Below are 21,476 nucleotides of genomic sequence, written 5' to 3' on the forward strand. Positions count from 1 at the left end.
TATATTCAGGTGGCCACATAACTTACTGTTCAAGTAGAATGCTTTTGAAAATAAAAAGACCCACTAGAAGTAATTATAATTTTACATATATGAATATTTGTTGACTAAAAAATTGGTTTTAGTATATTGGTAGACATAAAAAGTCTTATTTAAAATTATTTTATAAAACAAACTCTTTATAAAAAGTAAAAATGTTATGAATGATATGAACATTAAAAAAAACAAACAAAATAATTATTCTTGCTCTGTATTCCTGTACTTGAATCAGCTTTTTTAGTCTTGTTCCTTTCTAATAATTTATCATTAGTATTTTTCTAAAGAACAATTTTTTTTTTTTTTTTTTTTTGACAGGGTCTCACTCTGTCACCCAGACTGGAGTGCAGTGGCATGATCATGGTTCACTGTAGCCCCCACCTCCCAGGCTCAGGTGACCCTCCCATCTCAGCCTCCCGGGTCGCTGGGACTATGGGTGAATACCACTATACTGAGCTAATTTTTTAATATTTTTTGTAGAGATGGGATTTTGCCATGTTGCCCAAGCTGGTCTTAAACTTCTGGGCTCAAGCAATTCACCTGCCTCAGCCTTTCAAAGTGCTGGGATTACAGGCATGAACCAACACTCCTGGCCAGGATCTTATTTTTTTACATCAAAGTGACTGCAAACATTTGAAAGTTGTATTATATTATTAACATATTTGATATGGACATCTTTAAGTGATGTCCATCAGTATTTTTAATTGAGTAAACACTTTATAGATGCTGGTATACCTATTAAGATCAAATTCTGCTATATAAAGAATATTCTTACTATTCTTTCATTCTGAAACATGATGTATCCACATAAATATTTTTATAGACACTGTCTTTCTTTACTCCATTCCAAGTATCTTGCTCTGGAAGTTATTTTTAAGTCAAAATTTTTCAAATAAATTGTAGAATTCTCAATATTAATCCCATGCTGTTTCAAAATATAGGTGTTTTCAATAAAAATAGAATCTCTATACCATTATTTTCCTCAGCATTTAAGATACTCCAAAGTTTGTAGAATTAAAAAATTAAATTTTATCCTGTTTGAAATCTTGTCATTCTTATCATTTGATCATTCTTAAGATTTCCCCCATCACTTTAAGAAAAAGTTCAATATATTCCTGTTTGCAAGAAGGTTCATTTTAACATTTACAAATTTCTAAAAGCTTCCAAATCTCTTGAGTATGTATTCTACTTGTTAAATATTATAATTGTTAATTGTTAAATAGTTAGATTAAAGATGTACAACTGATTTTGGACAATAGGTAACCTAAATGTGGATAACTTTTTAATAGAATGTTTACCCTATATAGGATATTTAGGTTGATTTCAAAAGTGCATTTTTAAAGAGTGAGTTTCAATAAATGGTGCTGAGCAGTCAAGAGAAAAAGTCCATGCCACTGTACTAAACAGTTTTTGTATTAAATCTCAGCTCCTTCATAATATTTTATATTTTGTTTACTCTAAACACTTATATATAACGTAGTTGTATAATTTCTGACAGCTGTAGCTTCTATTTCAAATTGTAGAATATCACAGCTGTCTCAGAAACTGTTTTGAGTTATATGTACATCATAATAGATTTCAAACACATTTCTTCTTCAACATTTTAAAAAATGTACTGGTTAGCTATAACTACCTAACGAATTACCCCCCAATACATCATGGCATATAACAACTTTGTTATACTCCAGATTGTCTGTGTCAGGAATTTAGAAAGAGTACAACAGGATGACCCATGTTTGCCACACAATGTCTCGGACCTCAGGTAGGAAGAATTAGAAGTTTGAAGTAACTTAGCACCTGGGGGCTAGAATCATCTGGAGAAGTTGTCATTCCTTTACTTGGTAAATGAAACCAATTGTTGATTAAGACCTTGGCTGAACTGTTGCCTGGAGCGTTTACAACTCTCTTGTAAGCAGAGCATGTGGATGGGAGATATTATTACAATTATTGTTCTTTACAAAATATAGTCTATCACACTTAAATTAGCAAAAATGTTTTTGTCATGACCATGCTTCATCAAAATTAGTTTATAATACAAAAATAGTTTTATCTGTATGGCTACACTTTTTAATGATATTTTTGAAAACACCAAAAACAATGTCAGATTTTTCACCTTCATTGGAATGAATTTTCAAAAGCTTTATGTTGGTTTCATAAATTAGATTAAAAATTCAAATCATTATTGGAATTAGTTAATTTCTTTTTGAAGCATCTAAGACACTGAAATCAAGTCTGTATACTTGAACTGTTCACAAGGATCATTTTATGTTCACAAAGTCCATTAACAGCAAGTGGTTGACTCCTTGTGCATAAGAAATCTTGGAACTGAACATTGGCAGAATGAGTTTAAACAAATAATTATTAGATCTAAATGAAAAGACATACCTCACAGGGTGATGTGTAGCACCTTTTTCAGCTGCAAATTTTAAGTTGTCATCTTAGGGAATATTTTTCTTAAAAACTAGTATTAACTTCTGAGGTAGATGTAGACATCTTTTCTGTATATTTTTGTCTTTGTGTTTAGATGGAGTTAATGATATCACATTCTTCATATGATGGGAAGTAAATGTTGATAAATATTTTGTCCAAGCTAAACATTTATCATCACCTTTTTTGAAATAAGAAAATTTAGTCTTTAATTTTTTATTTATAAAGCATTTTCATTATTTTTAGCTCATTGCTGAAAGGACTTATTACAAACTCAAAAAGCATTATCAAACAATAAAGAACTCTTAGATATATGGCATTTAATACATGGCAGAATTATTGTAGCAAGAGTGTTCAGACAGCTCTCTACAGTTGGAATGCTCAGCCTCTTTTTCCTGCCCATGGTTCATGTGCGTCTAACCAATAATTTCCCATATTTCCCATTGAACCCATTGAATGTGACCTGCAAGCCTACTGCATTTAACAGTCTACAGCAAGAGCCACAGAACCACTATCTGGAGTACCAAATTGCTAATAGAGAAATCAAATGCTGTTCCACTACAATCTGAGATCAGAAAGAGTAAGCTGACCCTTACCACTTGTATCTGAGCATACTTTGTTTTATCAGCAAATGACCAGTGTGCTTTCCTTAAAAGAGATGATATGGCTTGCCTGTGTCCCCACCCAAATCTCATTTTGAATTCCCACGTGTAATGGGAAGAACCTGGTGGGAGGTAGTTGACTCATAGTGGTGAGTCTTTCCCATGTGTTCTTGTGAGAGTGAGTGACTCTCACAAGATCTGATGTTTTTAAAAATGGGAGTTTCCCTGCACAAACTCTCTTCTCTTTGCCTGCTGCCATTCATGTAAGATGTGACTTGCTCCTCCTTGTCTTCTGCCATGATTGAGATGCCTCCCTAGCTACATGGAACTGTAAGTTTATTAAACATCTTTCTTTTGTAAATTGCCCAGTCTCAGCTATGTCTTCATCAGCAGCATGAAAATGGACTAATACAGTAAATAGATACCAATAGAGTGGGGCACTGCTGAAAAGATGCCCAAAAATATGGAAGTGACTTTGGAACTGGGTAACATGCAGAGGTTGGAACAGTTTGGAGGGCTCAGAAGAAGACAGGAAAATGTGGGAAAATTTGGAACTCCCTAGAGACTTCTTGAATGGCTTTGACCAAAATGCCGATAGTGATATGGACAATAAAGTCCAGGCTGAAGTGGTCTCAGATGGAAATGAGGAACTTGTTGGGAACTGGAGCAAAGGTGACTCTTGTTATGTTTTAGCAAAGAGACTGGTGACCTTTTGCCTCTGCCCTAGAGATTTGTGGGACTTTGAACTTGAGAGAGAAGATTTAGGATATCTAGCAGAGTAAATTTCTAATTAGCAAAGCATTCGAGAAGTGACTTGGGTGCTGTTAAATGCATTTAGTTTTATAAGTGAAGAAAAGCATAAAAGTTCAGAAAATTTGCAGCCTGACAATGTAATAGAAAAGAAAATTCCATTTTCTAGGGAGAAATTCAAGCCTGCTGCTGAAATTTGCATAAGTTAATTTTTTATTATGTTAATAATAATGTTATTCCCCAAGACAATGTTAATCCCCAAGACAATGGGGAAAATGTCTTCAGGGCATGTCAAAGACCCAGGGTCCCTGTGCTGTGTACAGCCTAGGGACTTGGTGCCCTGCGTCCCAGCTGCTCCAGCCATGACTGTAAGGGGCCAAGGTACAGTTCAGGATATTGTTTCAGAAGGCGGAAGCCCTAAGCCTTGATTGCTTCCATGTGGTGTTGAGCCTGCAGGTGCACAGAAGTCAAGAATTGGGGTTTGGGAACTTCAGCCTAGATTTCAGAGGATCTATGGAAATACCTGGATGCCAAAGCAGGAGTCTACTGAAGGTGCAGGGCTCTCATGGAGAACCCCTGCTAGGGCAGTGTGGAAGGGAAATGTGGGGTCAGAGCCCCCACCCTGAGTCCCTACTGGGGCACCACCTAGTGGAGTTGTGAGAAGAGGACCACTGTCCTCTGGACCCCAGAATGAGGTACACCAACAGCTTGCACTGTGTGCCTGGAAAAGCCACAGACACTCAATGCCAGCCTGTGAAAACAGCCAGGAGTGGGGCTATACTGTGCAAAACCACAGAGTCAGAGCTGCCCAACACTGCGGGAACCCACCTCTTGAATCAGGGTGACCTGGATATGAGACCTGGAGTCAAAGGAGATCATTTTTGAAGTTTAAGATTTGACTGCCCCACTGCATTTTGGACTTGTGTGGAGCCTGTAACCCCTTTGTTTTGGCCAATTTCTCCCACCTGTAATGGCTGTATTTACTCAATGCCTGTATCTCCCTTGTATCTAGGAAGTAACTAGCTTGCTTTTGAGTTTACAGGCTCATAGGCAGAGGGGACTTGCTATGTCTCAGATGAGACATTTGACTGTGGACTTTTGAGTTAATGCTGAAATGAGTTAAGACTTTGGGGGACTGTTGGGAAGGCATGATTGGATTTGAAATGTGAGAACATGAAATTTGGGAGGGGCCAGCGGCAGAATAATATGGTTTGTCTGTGTCCCCACTCAAATCTCATCTTGGACTCCCATGTGTTGTGGGAGGAAGCTGGTGGGAAACAGTTGAATCATGGTGGTGGGTATTTCCAGTGCTCTTCTCGTGCTAGTGAATGAGTCTCACAATTCTCATGGTTTTAAAAATGTGAGTTTCCCTGTATAAGTTCTTTTCTCTTCTATTTTCCTGCTGCCATCCATGTAAGATGTGATTTGCTTCTCCTTGCCTTCTACCATGATTGTGAGTTCTTTCCAGCTACGTGGAACAGTAAGTCCATTAAACCTCTTTTTCTTCCCAGTCTCTGGTATATCTTTATCACAGCATGAAAACGGACTAATAGAGGATGGGTTAGTTAAGTTCTGTAAACAAATAGTCTAGTGAATGCAAGATGTGTTAGTTATCTGTGGTCTCCTTTCAGATTTAACTATGTGTTAAAAATGAGAACTATGTTCACTGCACATGTGATTCATACACTACTAGATGACAGATGCTGCAAGTACACAATGAAAGTCTGTTTAATCATCCTGGCTTAATTTGATGTAATTATTATTAATGATAATTCACTAAAATTGAAAAATCTTGCACACATGCTAATCTGGATGTGTGCTGTGGCAATATGAATATATCGTGAGTGAACTCTGATACAGCTTAAGGTCATGATATTTTTTATCCAGGTTGGAATTTCACAGGGCATGTTTTGACTTCTATTGCTCTCTAGAGATTACTGGATTCAGCAATAGTACAATTGAATGGTTCTGTAATTTATTAGCTATGCTATATCAGAAATCTTATTTGTACTTGAAATCTGTTGTTTGGATTGTACGTAATTAATTGTAAGAATATTTTAACCGTAATAAATATAAACTTTCTAATAAAAAAGTAACAAGACACAACTTCCAGGTCTTTGGGATAAGAAATGATCTGGCAGAATATTCTGTACTTTCTTTACTGGTGACCATAAATAACTTCAGGCTTCAAATGAGGAACATGAAATATTGCATGCAAGTTAATATAATGTAATTTTTTTCAAATTTTTTATTCAGGCAGAAAAACGGATACTAATCTTTTAAAGAAAGAGATGATCTCATTAGTAAGAATTGAAACCAAAAGTGTGTGTTTTAATGAAAGCAACCCCAAATCAAGTACATGTAAAAACTCATACCAAAGGCTTCAGACTGAGGCATAATTTTATTTGGATCTTTGAGTGTTTTGTCACCACAGTTTGTAGTGTGGCCTCCTCCACATCTGGTGTGTTCTTCAAGTGGGTAATGAGGTCAGTAGAGCTAAACAGAAGGGGACCTCATGGAACAGGGCAGAAAATGGGGTTCTCGGCCCAATTATTGTACTCACCAAGTGGATATTTTATGCAAGTCACTTAAGAATGGTGGCTCATTATTTCCATGTTTTTAAAAATTGAAATGCTTGAGCTAAGCGATCCCTGAATTTCCTTCCACTTCTAAATTGGGACATTTTATATAGGCTTATTCTGGACAAACGACAGAATCATAATTCTCTTTGCATTGTGACCCTGCCGAGAAATCAGAGTAGAAGTAAAGCAGCTTTATTTTTATAACATGATATTTTATTCACAGAGTCTCATTCATTTTTCACTGCTGGATCTCTGGGCCTATTTGCAAAGATATGTTAGAAAAAATGAAACCAAGCACACTACTTTGTCCATTTCATGTTCATATAGCTTTCACCTTTGTGATCTTACCTACTATATTAACTTTTTTCTCTCTTTTTTTTTTTGACATCAGCTAGACAGTATTGAACTAATCATACTCCTGAGTTCAAGACACATTATTATAACTTGTCCTTGCAAAACCCCTTTATTGTTTCTTGTTTCTAATTTTTCATATTTAACACCTAGATCAGTTCCATTCCCTTTCCCCTCAATATTCTTACATGTTTCATATACATTTTATTGTATGGGCTTGTAAAATACATTATTGTCTTATTGATATAACTAACAGAAAATGTTTTGTAGATCTCATTCTATTTCTTATTTTTTAAATTCAGTATTGTGCTGTGTTTTTTGTTTGTTTTTGTTTTTTTAAAGATGGAGGCTTGCTCTGTCACCCAGGCTGGAGTGCAGTGGTGTGATCTCGGCTCACTGCAACCTCTGCCTCCCAGGTTCAAGCCATTCTCCTGCCTCAGCCTCCCGAGTAGCTGGGACTACAGGTGCCCGCCACCATGCCTGGCTAATTTTTTGTATTTTTAGTAGAGACAGGGTTTCACTGTGTTAGCCAGGATGGTCTTGATTTCCTGACCTCGTGATCCTCCTGCCTCAGCCTCCCAAAGTGCTGAGATTACAGGCATGAGCCACCACGCCCAGCCTATATTTTTAATATTTGCTCATTTTCCCTGTGTAGTTGAATCTACTGTACTTTGTGATTGCATAGTGTGTCCACCATACTTTACCTACCACTCTCCTAGACGAAACCCAGACTGCTTCCTACTCTTTAACGCCATTTGTGATGTTGCCATGAACATACTTATACTTACTCCGTTATGAACGGGTGAGAATTTTAGCGGGGATATAACATTTGAGTCAGTGGACTGGGAGAGGAAGACTCACCCTCAATCTGGGTGAGCACCACCTAATCAGCTACCAGTGTGGCTATGATAAAAGCAGGCAGGGGAACATGGAAACACTATACTGGCTTATTCTTCTGGCCTACCTCTTTCTCCCATGTTAGATGCTTCCTGCCATCAAACGTCAGATTCCAGGTTCTTCAGGTTTTGGACTGTTGGACCTGCAATCACTGACTGAAGGAGGCACTGTTGGCTTCCCACTTTTGAGGTTTCAGAACTCAGACTGGCTTCCTTTCTCCTCAGCTTGCAGATGGCCTATTGTGGAACTTCACCTTGTGGTTGTGTGAGTCAATACTCCTTAATAAACTCCCCTTTATATACACATCTATCCTATCAGTTCTGTCCCTCTAGAGGACCCTGGTTAATACACTTGTCTAGTATTTTTACAATCTCTGTCATTTCTGGATCTGTATCTATTGACTTTTTTTCTCCTGCCGTGGGCCATAATATCCTGCTTTGTTGCACGCGTGAAAATTTTTCCACTGGATGCAGGATACTGTGTATAATTTTACATTGTAGAAAGTTGGATTGTTTTTTGTTTTTTTCAATAGTATTTGATGAATTCCTGGTACACTTTAAAGTTATTTGGGTTCAAATTACTCCTTTTGAGACTTGCTTTTAGGTTCTTTTAAGGTGGGTTTGAACTGTTTTTTCAGTCTAGATCTAATTGAGCTCCAAACATAAGGTATTTCTTTCTGAGAACTTTACCGGATGCTCGTATAATAGGAAGCATTTCTGCCTAGTCAGGGAAAGGTAAATTATTTCTAGCCTTGTGTGAACCCTGGAAATTATTCTGCCTTTTCCTTTCCAGTAGTTCCTTTCCTAGCCTCAGCTAGTTTTCTTTCACTTATACACAGATAAATACTAAGGTAAAGACTTCGGGGGACCCTTTTATGTATCTACAGAGTTCTCTGGGCAATTCTCTTCTTTTTAGTACTCTGTCCCACAAATTCTAGTCACTTTCTCCCCCATGAACACTTACTTTTGTCTCTTTCAATGAGACTTCTGGGTTCTATTTGGGCTCCCTTTCCCTACTCTACAGCCTGGAATCCTCAGGTCATACAGTAATCTGTAACAGCTACAAAGCTCATTTGATTTTCCTTCCCTCTGGTATCATAGTCCCATGTGTCCATTGTCCAAAGTTTGAGAACAGTTGATTCATATTTGTCTGGTTTTCTAGTTGTGTAGACCAGTAGAGTAAATTCATGTCTTGTAACTACACCATGGTCATAAATTGTATTCCTTGTCTTCCTTTTATAGAGTAAATATCTGTTACTTTTTTTTTTTTTTTTTTTTTTTGAGACGGAGTCTTGCTCTGTCGTCCAGGCTGGAGTGCAGTGGCGCCATCTCTGCTCACTGTAAGCTCCGCCTTCCGGGTTCACGCCATTCTCCTGCCTCAGCCTCCCGAGTAGCGGGGACTACAGGCGCCCGCCACCACGCCTGGCTAATTTTTTGTATTTTTAGTAGAAGCGGGCTTTCACCGTGTTAGCCAGGATGGTCTTGATCTGCTGACCTCGTGATCCGCCCACCTCGGCCTCCCAAAGTGCTGGGATTACAGGCGTGAGCCACCGCCCCCGGCCATATCTGTTACTTTTTTGATGGGTTGCCTCTTTTCAGTTTTCTTTTTCAGGACTCTTTTTGTAATATATTTTAAGGTTATGCCAAATGTTTACAGACACATTTTCTTCACAATCATCCTTTTTAATATGCTTACCATGACAAGAACCTTGGCATCTTATTGACGAAGTAGATTGGGTTCACTCTTTGTAATGTGCTAATCTTGGAAACCCAGAAGCGTAGTTCAATATTGCTAGATTTTTTTTTCATTGTGTCAGAGAAGTGTAACATGATTTTATACCTAAAAGGAAAGAAAAATTGTAATGATATCATCCAGATAATGAAATGACCACAAAGCAAAGCTTCAGGAAATATAAGCTATTTTATGGGTTTTTCAGTAAATTTTACAGTTTAGAAAAAGTCCCAAGACAGAAGGCATTCTGCCTGTGTCCAGTCTTCACAAGAATGACAAATATTTAAACTGAATCAGATTTGAGCACTGTCAACTATAAACATAGCATTTTCTTTAGCTGTTTATAGAAAAAAATATCCAGTACCTCTTTGTGTAGTATCAATTTTCAAATGAACAAAAATGTAGTGCAGTCTTAACTATTCCATTCACAAATTTATAGAGGAGAAAATATTTTGGGTGTTAAATTTTTCATGCTACACTGAACAAGGAAGCAGTTAGTTAATATCTGTAGTGAGTTATTTTATATTCAGAACAAGTGGCTAAGACATTTAAGGTAGATAGAAATATTTTACTAAGGTTAATTGCCATCTGAAAAATTTATTATCTATGAAATTCAGTCACAAACTAGGTTGCTGTGTATTTTTTGGCAGCTTTGAGTTTAAAAAACCTACCACATTGGGTTATTTACTTTTTCTTTTTCCTTCCCCTTGGGTGGGCATTTAGGCTAGCTTCCAGGGTCCTAGGATAATTAACAGTAATCATTTTTAGATGGGATAATTATAATATCTAAAAAACTTATTCATTTAAAAGATAGTTTAACTTAGACATATAAATTTATCTAATTATTTTGCCAAATATCTGCATATTTATTCATATAAATTACTCTGTGCTTTTATAATATTTGTAGTCATTTTAAATGTAGTGAGAAGAGAGAAGTACCATTGGTGACCTCAAGAGACATGAAAGATTGAATTCTGTCCTGGTCTGAAAAATAAGAGAGCAAAACTTCTGATTAAATAATTTGGACAATTTAAGAGAGTTACCTTTATTCAATATTTTATTGATATCTAGGTTTACTTCTTTTACTGTGAAATTTAATAATTGCTAAAGTAGTTTAACAAATATTTTAGGGCAGTAGTTTCATTGAGAATTAGGGTCATAGAAATATAGCTTGAGTTACTAATCATTCAGTGACTAGGCATAAAGTTCTTAAGTTTAGCTTTAAGATGCTCAGAGCCCAAGGAAATAGGGCTTTGGAAGTCAACAATCTTTAAAGTATTCTCCTGCAAAACAAAACAAAATTTAAAAGTTAACCTTAGAGATAATAAATTTCTACTGAGTCAGTAAAGGGGGATGGGGAGCAGTAAAAAGAGTTTGCCCTATATATTTTAGTAAGTAGATTTTTGTAGGTCATTAGAGGTTAACAAATATTTAGCAAGCATCTCTTATGAGAACAGTAGTGAACAACATAGACCTTTTGTCGTCATGAAGTTATATTCTAGGAAAGAAAGACAGACAATAAAAAAAAAAAAATAAAGAGAAAAGGCTGGGCATGGTAGCTCACGCCTTTAATCCCAGGCGTTTGGGAGGCTGTATTTGTCTGTTTTCATGCTGCTGATAAAGACATATCTGAGACTGGGTAATTTACAAAATAACGAGGTTTAATTGGACTTACAGTTCTATGTGGCTAGGGAGGCCTCACAATCACGGCAAAAGGCAAGGAAGAGCAAGTCACTTCTTATGTGGATGGCGGCAGGCAAAGAGAGAGCTTGTGCAGGGAGACCCATTTTTAAAACCATCCAATCTCATGAGACTTATTCATTATCACAAGAACAGAATGGGAAAGATCTGTACCCATGATTCAGTTATCTCCCACCAGAGTCCCTCCCACAACACTTGGGAATTCAAGATGAGATTTGCGTGGGGACACAGCCAAACCGTATCATTCTGCCCCTGGCCCCTCCCAAATATCATGTCCTCACATTTCAAAACCAATCATGCCTTCCTGATGGTGCCCCAAAGTCGTAACTTGTTTCAGCATTAATCAAAAGTCACAGTCCAAAGTCTCATCCAAGACAAGGCAAATCATTTCTGCCTATGAGCCTGTAAAATCAAAAGTAAGTTAGTTATTTCCTAGATACAATGGGGGTACAGGCATTGGATAAATACAGCCATTCCAAATGGGAGACACTGGCCAAAACAAAGGGGCTACAGGCCCCATGCAAGGCCAAAACCCGGCAGGGCAGTCAAATCTTAAATCTCCAAAATGATCTTTGACTCCATATCTCACATCTAGGTCACACTGATGCAAGAGGTGGGTTTCCATGGTCTTGGGCAACTCTGTCCCTGTGACTTTGCAGGGTACAGCCTCCTTTCCAACTGCTTTTGCAGGCTGGTGTTCAGTGTCTGTGGCTTTTCCACATGCACGGTGCAAACTGTCAGTACATCTTCCATTCTGTGGCCTGGAGGACATGGCCCTCTTCTCACAGTTCCACTAGGAGGTGCCCCAGTAGGGACTCTGTGTGGTAACTCAGACCCCACATTTCCCTTCTGCACCGCCCTAGCAGAGGTTCTCCATGAGAGCCCCACCAAACTTTTGCCTGGGCATCCAGATATTTCCCTACATCTTCTGAAATCTAGGTGGAGGTTCCCAAACCTCAATTCTTGACTTCTGTGCACCTGCAGGCTCAATACCATGTGGAAGCTGCTAAGGGTTGGGACTTCCACCCTCTGAAACAACAGGCTGAGCTGTTCCTTGGCCCCTTTTAGTCATAACTGGAGTGGCTGGGATCGACGGCACCAAGTCCCTAGGCTGCCCACAGCACAGGGACCCTGGCACTGGCCCAGGAAACCCTTTCCTCCTAGGCCTCCTGGCTTGTGTTGGGAGGGGCTGCCACGATGACCTTTGACATACCCTGGAGACGTTTTCCCCATTGTCTTGGTGATTAACATTCAGCTGCTCATTACTTATGCAAATTTCTGTAACCAGCTTGAATTTCTCCTCAGAAAATGAGTTTTTCTTTTCTATCACATTGTCAGGCTACAAATTTTTCAATCTTTTATGCTCTGCTTCCTTTATAAAAACTGAATGCCTTTAACAGCACCCAAATTACCTCTTGAATGCTTTGCTGCTTACAAATTTCTTCTGCCAGATATTCTAAATCATCTCTCTCAAGTTCAAAGTTCCAAAAATCTCCAGGGCAGGGGCAAAAGGCTGCCAGTCTCTTTGCTAAGATATAACAAGAGTCACCTTTGCTCCAGTTCTCATCTCCATCTAAGACTACCTCAGCCTGGACCTTATTGTTCATATCACCATCAGCATTTTGGACAAAGCCATTCAACAAGTCTCTAGGAAGTTCCAAACTTTCCCGCGTTTTTCTATCTTCTTCTGAGCCCTCCAAATTGCTCCAACCTCTGTCTGTTACCCAGTTCCAAAGTTGCTTCCACATTTTCGGGTAGTTTTTCAACAATGCCCCACTCTACTGGTACCAATTTACTGTATTATTTTGTTTTCATGTTGCTGATAAAGACATACTTGAGACTGGACAATTTACAAAATTAAGAACTTCAATTGGACCTACAGTTTTGTATGTCTGGAAAAGCCTCACAATCATGGTGGAAAACAAGGAGAAGCAAGTCACATCTTATGTGGATGGTGGCAGGCAAAGATAGCTTGTGCAGTGAGACCCATTTTTAAAACCATCAGATCTCATGAGACTTATTCACTGTCATGAGAATAGCACAGGGAAGATCTGCACCCGTGATTCAATTATCTCCCATTGGGTCCCTCCCATATCATGTGGGAATTTAAGATGAGATTTGGGTGGGGACACAGCCAAACAATATCAGAGGCTGAGGTGGAGGATTGCTTTAGCTCCGGAGTTTGAGGCAGCCTGAGCAACATAGTGAGACCTTGTCTCTACTAAAAATAAAATAATAAAATAAAATAAAATAGTCATGGTGGTACATACTTGTGGTCCCAGCTCCTCAGGAAACTGAGGAAGGAGGATTGCTTGAGCCCAGGAGTCCGAGGCTGCAGTGAGCTGTGATAGCACCACTGCACTCCAGCCTGGGTGACAGAGCAAAATTCTGTCTCAAAAAAAAAAAAAAAAGAGAGAGAGAGAGATGGGAATTTCAATTATTTTTTACTGCTAAGATGAAAATATAAAAATGCCATATGGTAGAGTAATTGGGGTGGGGGATTCTGCTTAGAGTAGCTAAGGTCTCAGGTTAACCTCCTGATACTATTCCATTTGAGTTGGCACCCAAATGAAGAGAAGGCAGCCATGCAGAATAAACAGATTTTACACCACTTGGAATATTTCAAATGGAAGGAACAGCTCATTTATAAAGACTTGGATGGAGCAACAAAAGGGAGAGTAGAGACGAAGTGGACATGAAGTCAAGGTTCAAGTTAAGTGAAACCATTTAGGTTGTTGTAGTAAGTAAAGAGTTTAATTTTTAATCTAATTATACTGGGGGTACTACTAGTGATGTTGAGGCAGGAAAATGACATAGTCTATTGTACTTTTTTAAAAGCTTATTCTGACTGCTCTCTGGAGGATAGGCTGTAGGAACCAGGAGAACAGCAGAAGGCTATTGCAGATAAGGGGCAATGTTGGTTGGACTGAACACTGTGGTCAGATTTGACATGTATTTTGGAATCAGAAACTAAACAAGAAAATTGATGGATGACTACAAGGAATTTGGGAAACAACTAGTTTTTACCTGAACATTGGATGGATACTATTGGTACCATTAATCTTGATTTTAAAGAGCTTGGGATATATTTTATTTTAATACAAACAATTCAGTAGATTAGGGCATGATGAATTTGAATGGACAATGGAAATGTAGGTTAGGCGGTTGCTTAAAAATCTGGAGTTTAGAAGAAAGCTCTCAATGGCAAATTAAATTTGACAGCCATCAGCATATTTGTGATATTCAAGGTGATGGAATTGATGACATCTAGTTTGAGAGTATAAAGACAAAGAAAATTCCAAGGACAGACTCCTATGGCAGCCAAACTTTGCAGGACTGGTGGCAAAAATGCAATCAGCAAAGCAGACCGGAAAGATGTGGGCGAAGATGTAGAAAGAATATGTCTCAGATATTTTTACTTCCATTTGTGCTTTTTTGGTTTTAATGTCTATTCACAATTGCCAATATTGCTAATATCTTTTTTCATCAAAAATGATTTTTCCCAGTCTATTTTTATACTTGAAGGTATACATTTAAGGATATTGATCCTATTGTCACAAGGCTTAGGTTAATGTGGAATGGAAGCACTGATTTCAACTTCTAATCCACCTTATTTCCAATGTTGTAAATGCAGCAAGAATATTTATGAAAATCTCTTCTCTTTGTGGAAATTGTTTGCTAAGAGGCCCTGATCTTCCTCTCTGTGTATCCATGCCGTTAACATCTGACTTACATCACCTGTCATTAAGATGTAGAATCTATTATCCTCCATTTGAATACCGGTTAGTCTTATGACTTGCTGTAGTCAACAAGTTGCAATAAAAACAATATTGTATTAGTTATGTGCCTAAGCCATAAGAGGGCCATAAGAGGTCTTGGATGCTTTCACTATCTCCCTGTGAATTCTGCCCAGTCACTGTGTTATCAGAGTCTGTTTAGCCTGCTGAAGGATAAAAGACCACGTGGGAATGAGATGAGCCAGTCTAGCTGAGCCATCTTAGATCAATCAGCCTCCAACTGACCCAGTACCTGATTACAGTTATATAAGTAACTACATCTAGAATGAAAAGAACCACCCATCTGAGGTCCATCCAAATTACTGACACACAAAATTATAAGCTAAATAAACAGTTATTTCTAACTATTAATTTTGGGTTGGTTTGTAACACAGTGATAGCTAACTAATATATTTTGCTTTTATTCTTATAGAACCTAATAAAGAAAGAGGAGTGAAATTGTACTGGCTTCAACTAAACCTTTGGGAATGTGATGACTTGCCAAAACTTTTGGGATGTGACTAAATTGTATTCTAATATTTACATAAAATTGCCAATAGGTCAGTGTCAGTGTGGTGTTCGTCAAGGGTCCTGGACTGGAATAAAGAAACTTGATTTCTATCTCTCTCTTGGATATTATATTCACTCGGACACTTTGAAAATATCACTTCACCTCATTGATTCTGTTTTTCCACATATTTAAGATAAAGGGTTAAAATGAGATTCTGAAAATTCCCATTGAATTTTGTTATGGAATTCTCCTTAGTATTGACACAGACTGCTCAAGAATTTGCTGGATTCTATACAATGGATGAATAGATTGTGTTCTATTGATAGGGTTAGTGATCTTATCATGACCCTGACATGAACATATTTTTTGTTTCCACATTTTTGGATCAGTGATCACATTGAATGATCACATTGATCAATCACTCAATTTATCCATGCCTATATCATGGACCACTTCCACAGAAAACCATCTGACTACGTGACAAGTTATATAGACAATACATGGTGTACAAAGGAGTCTCTATACTAAATGAACAAGACTAGTAGCATTTGTTTTAAAAATTGCTAAAAGCTCAACTGACAAAACAAAATCCATTGTCTCTGATCATCTATCAGAGACATCCTTTGTGTCCACAATTTTATTACCCCAAATTCTCTATTTTATTAAAGTTTATCCCTTGAGGATAGGAGCACACAAATTTGGACCAGCCCTAGATCGTTTAATATGTTCTAGTCCACAGCTTCCACACAGGCTTCCCCTGATCTGATGATTCAGATGTGCTGAGACTATTCATCCCCTCTGTCTTTAGGGCAAGCAGGTGGGCCTGACAGCTGGACACCCCAGGACTATCACTTCCATCCATGCATATCTTCATCTCTTTCCTTTCCATGTCGTGCTGTACAAATGGCGTTTTCTATGTGTTCTGAGAAATAGAAGATTTGGAGAAACAGTACTTTGGCTTATGAGAGTCACTGAAATATATTTTATCATATGACCCCTTCTACTTGCCCTCAAATTTTCTTTTGAGAGACTCTCTAGACTTGAACTCTATTCTAAATAGCGAATACTTTCTTACTACTCCCTCACAGAGTATCTTAAATCTATAAATATGATCGCTTATAGTGCCTTTCCTTAAGTTTTTCCTTTGGTCTGACATGGTCTTCTTTTTTTTTCCTTCAAATTTCACTCATTTTTTTCCCAAGATTTTATCAAGTCCTAGCACTTTTATGAATGTTTTTCAATTACTTTAGCCTATGATATTTATCTCCCTCTTAATCTGAACTCTGAGCCATTATATTGCCTAACATATGTCAATTATTTGATGATAGAGACCACCATATATTCAACTCACACAGAACTACACTAATGTAGTATTTTCTCATACTGTACATTACAGTGCTAGTCACATATTAATATCTCAATTAAGTACTTATCTACTGGCTAATTAAGCATAGAATCAGTACCTGATGAAAAGAGACAATTTTATTTGAAATGTTAAAATGGGGAAAAGGTAGAAAAAAAGGTTCTCAAGTGAGGTGTGATTTTCTTTTTTTTAGAAGGAAGATGTGAATGAGGCACAGAGAGATGAATGCTAAGAAGCTGTGTAAATATACCAGGAAACTAGTGTTAGTGAACAGGATGTGGACAATCATGCACATCAAAGAAACTAAGTTATTATTAAATTTTGAATGAGCCTAAGAATTATCAGTTATAGTTCCTTGAGGGGTCTGTGGTCTTTGCACCAAATGTGACACTAACAGTTCTTAGATTATTGTCTTAATATTATGTATTACATTCACAATTCAATAGGAGTATGTATGTGTTTATCAGGTACCTACTCTGAGTCAGACTGAAATATGGAAAATATAATTATAAGAAGACATATTTATGGACAACCATAAAATTCTGTTTACCAGTGTTCATAGAGCATTATTTTACATAATAAAAATAGTTTCTATGCTCAACACTAATGGAAATAATTAATAATATATTTTTTAATACTTATAATATATTAGATAAAAATTATATATTACTTACCACTATATAAAAATAATGTCTAAATATCAATGTATTGCTACTTATATATTATTTAATATAATTGATAATTAATAAAATTATTTTGTAGGAGAATATTTTAAAATATTACCAATATATTAATTCATTGAAAAATGAAGTTTCAATCAAATATGTAAATATGAGCCAACTTTTACAGGGCTATAAACAAACATACTTGTACACACACATAGATGAACACACATACAGGAAAGATAGGTATCAACTTTCTAGCAGTTGTTATATGTAGATGATGTGGCTTTATTTTCCTATTTATGCTTTTCTATTTTTCTCCAACTTTTATAACAAATATTTTATATTTGTAATCAGAGTGCAAATGTCTTAAAATCAAAAATATATGTTTTTATAACACAAAGTATCACATTTGAAATTAATGGTGCATGCATTTTATCAGTCATGATCACATCCAGTTGACTACACAGATGGTCTCTTCAAGGTTACATCCTTGAATAGTCCCCTTGAGGGGCCTTGTGGAGGGTTCTGTTTGTAAATAGTCTTTATGTGCTTTGTGTAGAGAAGGCTTCCTCCAGCTGTAGGTGTCATTAGCTATAGCTACTCTAATTGAGCCCTCAGTAATGTCTGTCAATGTGAGGGTGACATATGAATTTGTGCTATGAGGCATGGTATACAAGAATTGAACAATTCCAAACTGGGTGGCTTCTCTCCACAATATTCCTATTGCACATTTTTTTTTTAAAGTCCCAACAGAGTCATTTGCCCAATGAGTTAAAGTTTCTTCCCTCATTACCGGATTTGAGTGATGATCTCCACTATAGCAGGAATGAAGACTCTGAGCTCAGGTTGGCATTACTCAAATCAAGGACTGAATTCCAATCTCAGCACCTTCTGGCCAAAGCAGCCTGAAGTTCAGCCTCTCTTCCTCGATCGTGAAAGTGGACTCACATTTCTGTAAACCAGTGTTTTCAGCTCAGCTGTGTTCAGATTGGCCAGCAGGAGAACACTGTGATTAATAACACAGATGTTAGTGTCTGATATACTTGGGTTCACAGTTCAGCTCTACCAAGACCTTTGTGAACTTGGAGGACAGTGATTCAACTTTCAAATTTCTTGAGTTTCAGGTTTCTCATTCATAAAATAGGAATAACAATATTCTGTTTCATATCATATTTTGCATAGTAAATAAGATTAGATACATAAGTTGGTTAATAGATGTTTGACATTCCAGGTTTGAGCTAAATATATTTGCATAAGTCCAAAGGCAGTGCTGTGTGGGGCATCACACTGAAATTACAAATCAGATAAATTTAGGTTAAAATTATTCTAACCCTGCATAACTCAAACCAGTAATATTAATATCCCTCTCTAATAGATGGGATTAAAATAATTTGACATTGTGTTTTCCACCATTATTTTATCTAATAGAACATATTCATGAAATTTTACTCATTTCTTCTTTAACATATTTAGCATCAACTTTATTAAATGTAATAAAATTTTAAAGTATTAAATTGTTAAACTGGTTGATTATAAATATATGTTAGATCTTAAGGATTTTTCTTCATTTGTATAACTTCTAAAAACTATTAACTATATGACTCTCATTTATGCTAAAGACAAAGATATGGTTACACCTTGTTTTATGATGAAAAGATCTGAAAAAGCTTCTTCAGAGATTAAGCAACCAGAGAAAACCAAAGAAAGAGAAATGAGTTAAATTTTGGTAACTTGAAATAGAACATTTTTCCTCATTCAGAATCATTTTTTTCTTTTTAAAAATCCATTACAAGGCAAGGCATTTCTCAAGATTAACACTTTGTCAGATGTTAATCTGTTTTGTGTGTGAGAGAGAGAGAGAGAGAGAAGAAAAGTGGTATCTGGGGTTATATTTCTCTAAGAAAATGATGCCCAGTCCTAAAATGACAAGCAATATTAATAGAGCATTATACTTTCTCATCTAAAGATGACCTTTAAAGAGAATTGTAGTTATTATCTCATAATATTCCGTCATTTATTAGTTATCTCTTTCCCGAGTTCCCTTGCTATTATATTGCATAAATATAGATACATGGTTTGAAAAATAGAGAAATATGATTTAACCATTATAATGGCTCAAGGCTCTCAAACTTAATTCCATTTTTTTTCTCATTATATGAGGGAGTTTGAGGCTGCTACACCAGCCAGTTTAGGAGAGAAATCCAGACAATTATAACTCTGACCATTAAATTAATCATGAAGGGCATTATTTTTCATACTTGGTGGGAATTCATTAAAGTGATTGGATAAGCTTCTGGGATTGCATTATGAGATATTATTGTTGCCGAAATCATCTAGACCATAGTAAAATGACTGATATGGACAATAAGAAGTAAGACCATTTCATTTTTTCTCCTTATTCACCTAAATCTCTACTATCAAATATTAAAAAGAAGAAAAATAAGGTCTATCAGAATGGCTGATGAATTTAGCCACCAAAAAAAAAATTTTTTTTAAATCTTGTCATGTGACTATAATTGGAAATCCAGTAATGAGCCAGGCTAAATCCTACATGGAAGAAAATATAATTTACTTTAATTCTTCCTTTTGAATATTGATTAAGAATTTATGGGCAAGTACTCTGCACTCTGGAAAAGGCAGAGATACGATTTTAAATTCTTGTTTACTCTGATCCTTTCCCCATTAGAGTTATGAATTCAAACTGATAAAGCAGTTTCAACTCATTACATGATGTAATGCCATTAGTGAGTTTGTCATTTTCCCTTTTTTAAAAAATTAATTTCTCTCTTTCTGTCCCTGATTACTTTTAGATGATATATTTTGGTTTTCCCTGAAGAAGTTATTTACAGGAAAATGGTAATCCTGGAAAAGTTACTTACTAATAAACAGAGTGCAATTTTATGTTCAACTCAGCTGGGGTTTGAAAAGTTACCTTATATTTAGTAAGGAGAAAAAATTTTATCTGAACACCACTGAAATTACCTTTGAGCATTTTTTAAATCACTCCATCTCACAAGTTAGCTTAATCCTACCAGAATTTTGAAGATACTATGAAAAAGAGAAAACATAGATCACAAATTATGTGCCATTCATTTTATTAGTTGTGTTCTATAAACAACTGTGATGATGAGGAAGTTGATTGACCCAAAAAGTTAAGGATATGTTCTAGTTGCATAGTGAATAAACAGGGAACTAGGTTTGAACTCAGTCTGTAGAATTATAGGATGTATTTCTTTATCTAACATAAGCTTTAAATCTTTATTGAGTATCTCTTATTATCTTCCATTACCTCTTTTAATTTTGATCAATTTAAAGATTTTAATTTACTTTCTAATTTAACTGAGGAGCTTCTTTCCTCAGCTAAAGGTTGGTCTTTTTGTGCCATTACTGTAAGTCCATGATTCATTATAATGTGACATGTCAATTCAGAAATAAAACATTCCAAAAGAAAAGGGCTACTTAGGGTAATATGAAAGAAATTTTAAATTTAGATTTTATATTAATTATTTAAAGCAATTCAAAATCCAATCAGTCCAGATTCTACCCCTATGGCTTTGCAGGGAATGAATCTTGTGTGTGTGTGTTTTTTTAATTTTTATTTTCATGAAGATTTTCTTCTTGAGGCCAATATAAATTCAATGAATTATATAAATATTATTTTAGGAGCTGCTTTTCTGCACCAAGAATTCTGGAATCCAGGAAAAAAACCATATTTCCATAATTCATCTTAATTAGTTCAATGGCAGATCTAGTCCTAATGAGGAGACTCCAGCATTGAACAGAGACTTTGTCTTCACAGGCTACATGCCTTCCTTAGAGGACAGGAAGACTATTCTTTAGTACTTTGCTTATTTCTCTAAAGTTACATTGGTTTCCAATGCGATTGTGAAGACACCATCTGGGAATATTGGTATAAATACTTAGCCTGCCTACATTACAAGCCACAGAGACAACTTTTCCAATAATTTGAAGGTTTATTTATTAATTGCCCTCCTTGCTTGGGATACTGCTGACATCTAAACAAAATAATGGAGTCCCCCTTCTTCCCTCACCTTGTCTTTGAAAAAAATTCCACCTCTTATTTGCA

General features: G+C 36.4%; 1 long non-coding RNA gene across 1 annotated transcript; it reads left to right on the top strand.

The window, feature by feature from the left end:
- Positions 1–358: 358 nt before the first annotated feature.
- Positions 359–15,471, top strand: LOC116269763. The gene is made up of 2 exons (XR_004177521.1): positions 359–1,795; positions 13,632–15,471. It is a non-coding gene; the product is annotated as an uncharacterized LOC116269763 (long non-coding RNA).
- Positions 15,472–21,476: the final 6,005 nt, after the last annotated feature.

This window comes from Papio anubis, chromosome 12, assembly GCF_008728515.1.
Source record: "Papio anubis isolate 15944 chromosome 12, Panubis1.0, whole genome shotgun sequence".
Lineage (NCBI taxonomy): Eukaryota > Metazoa > Chordata > Mammalia > Primates > Cercopithecidae > Papio > Papio anubis.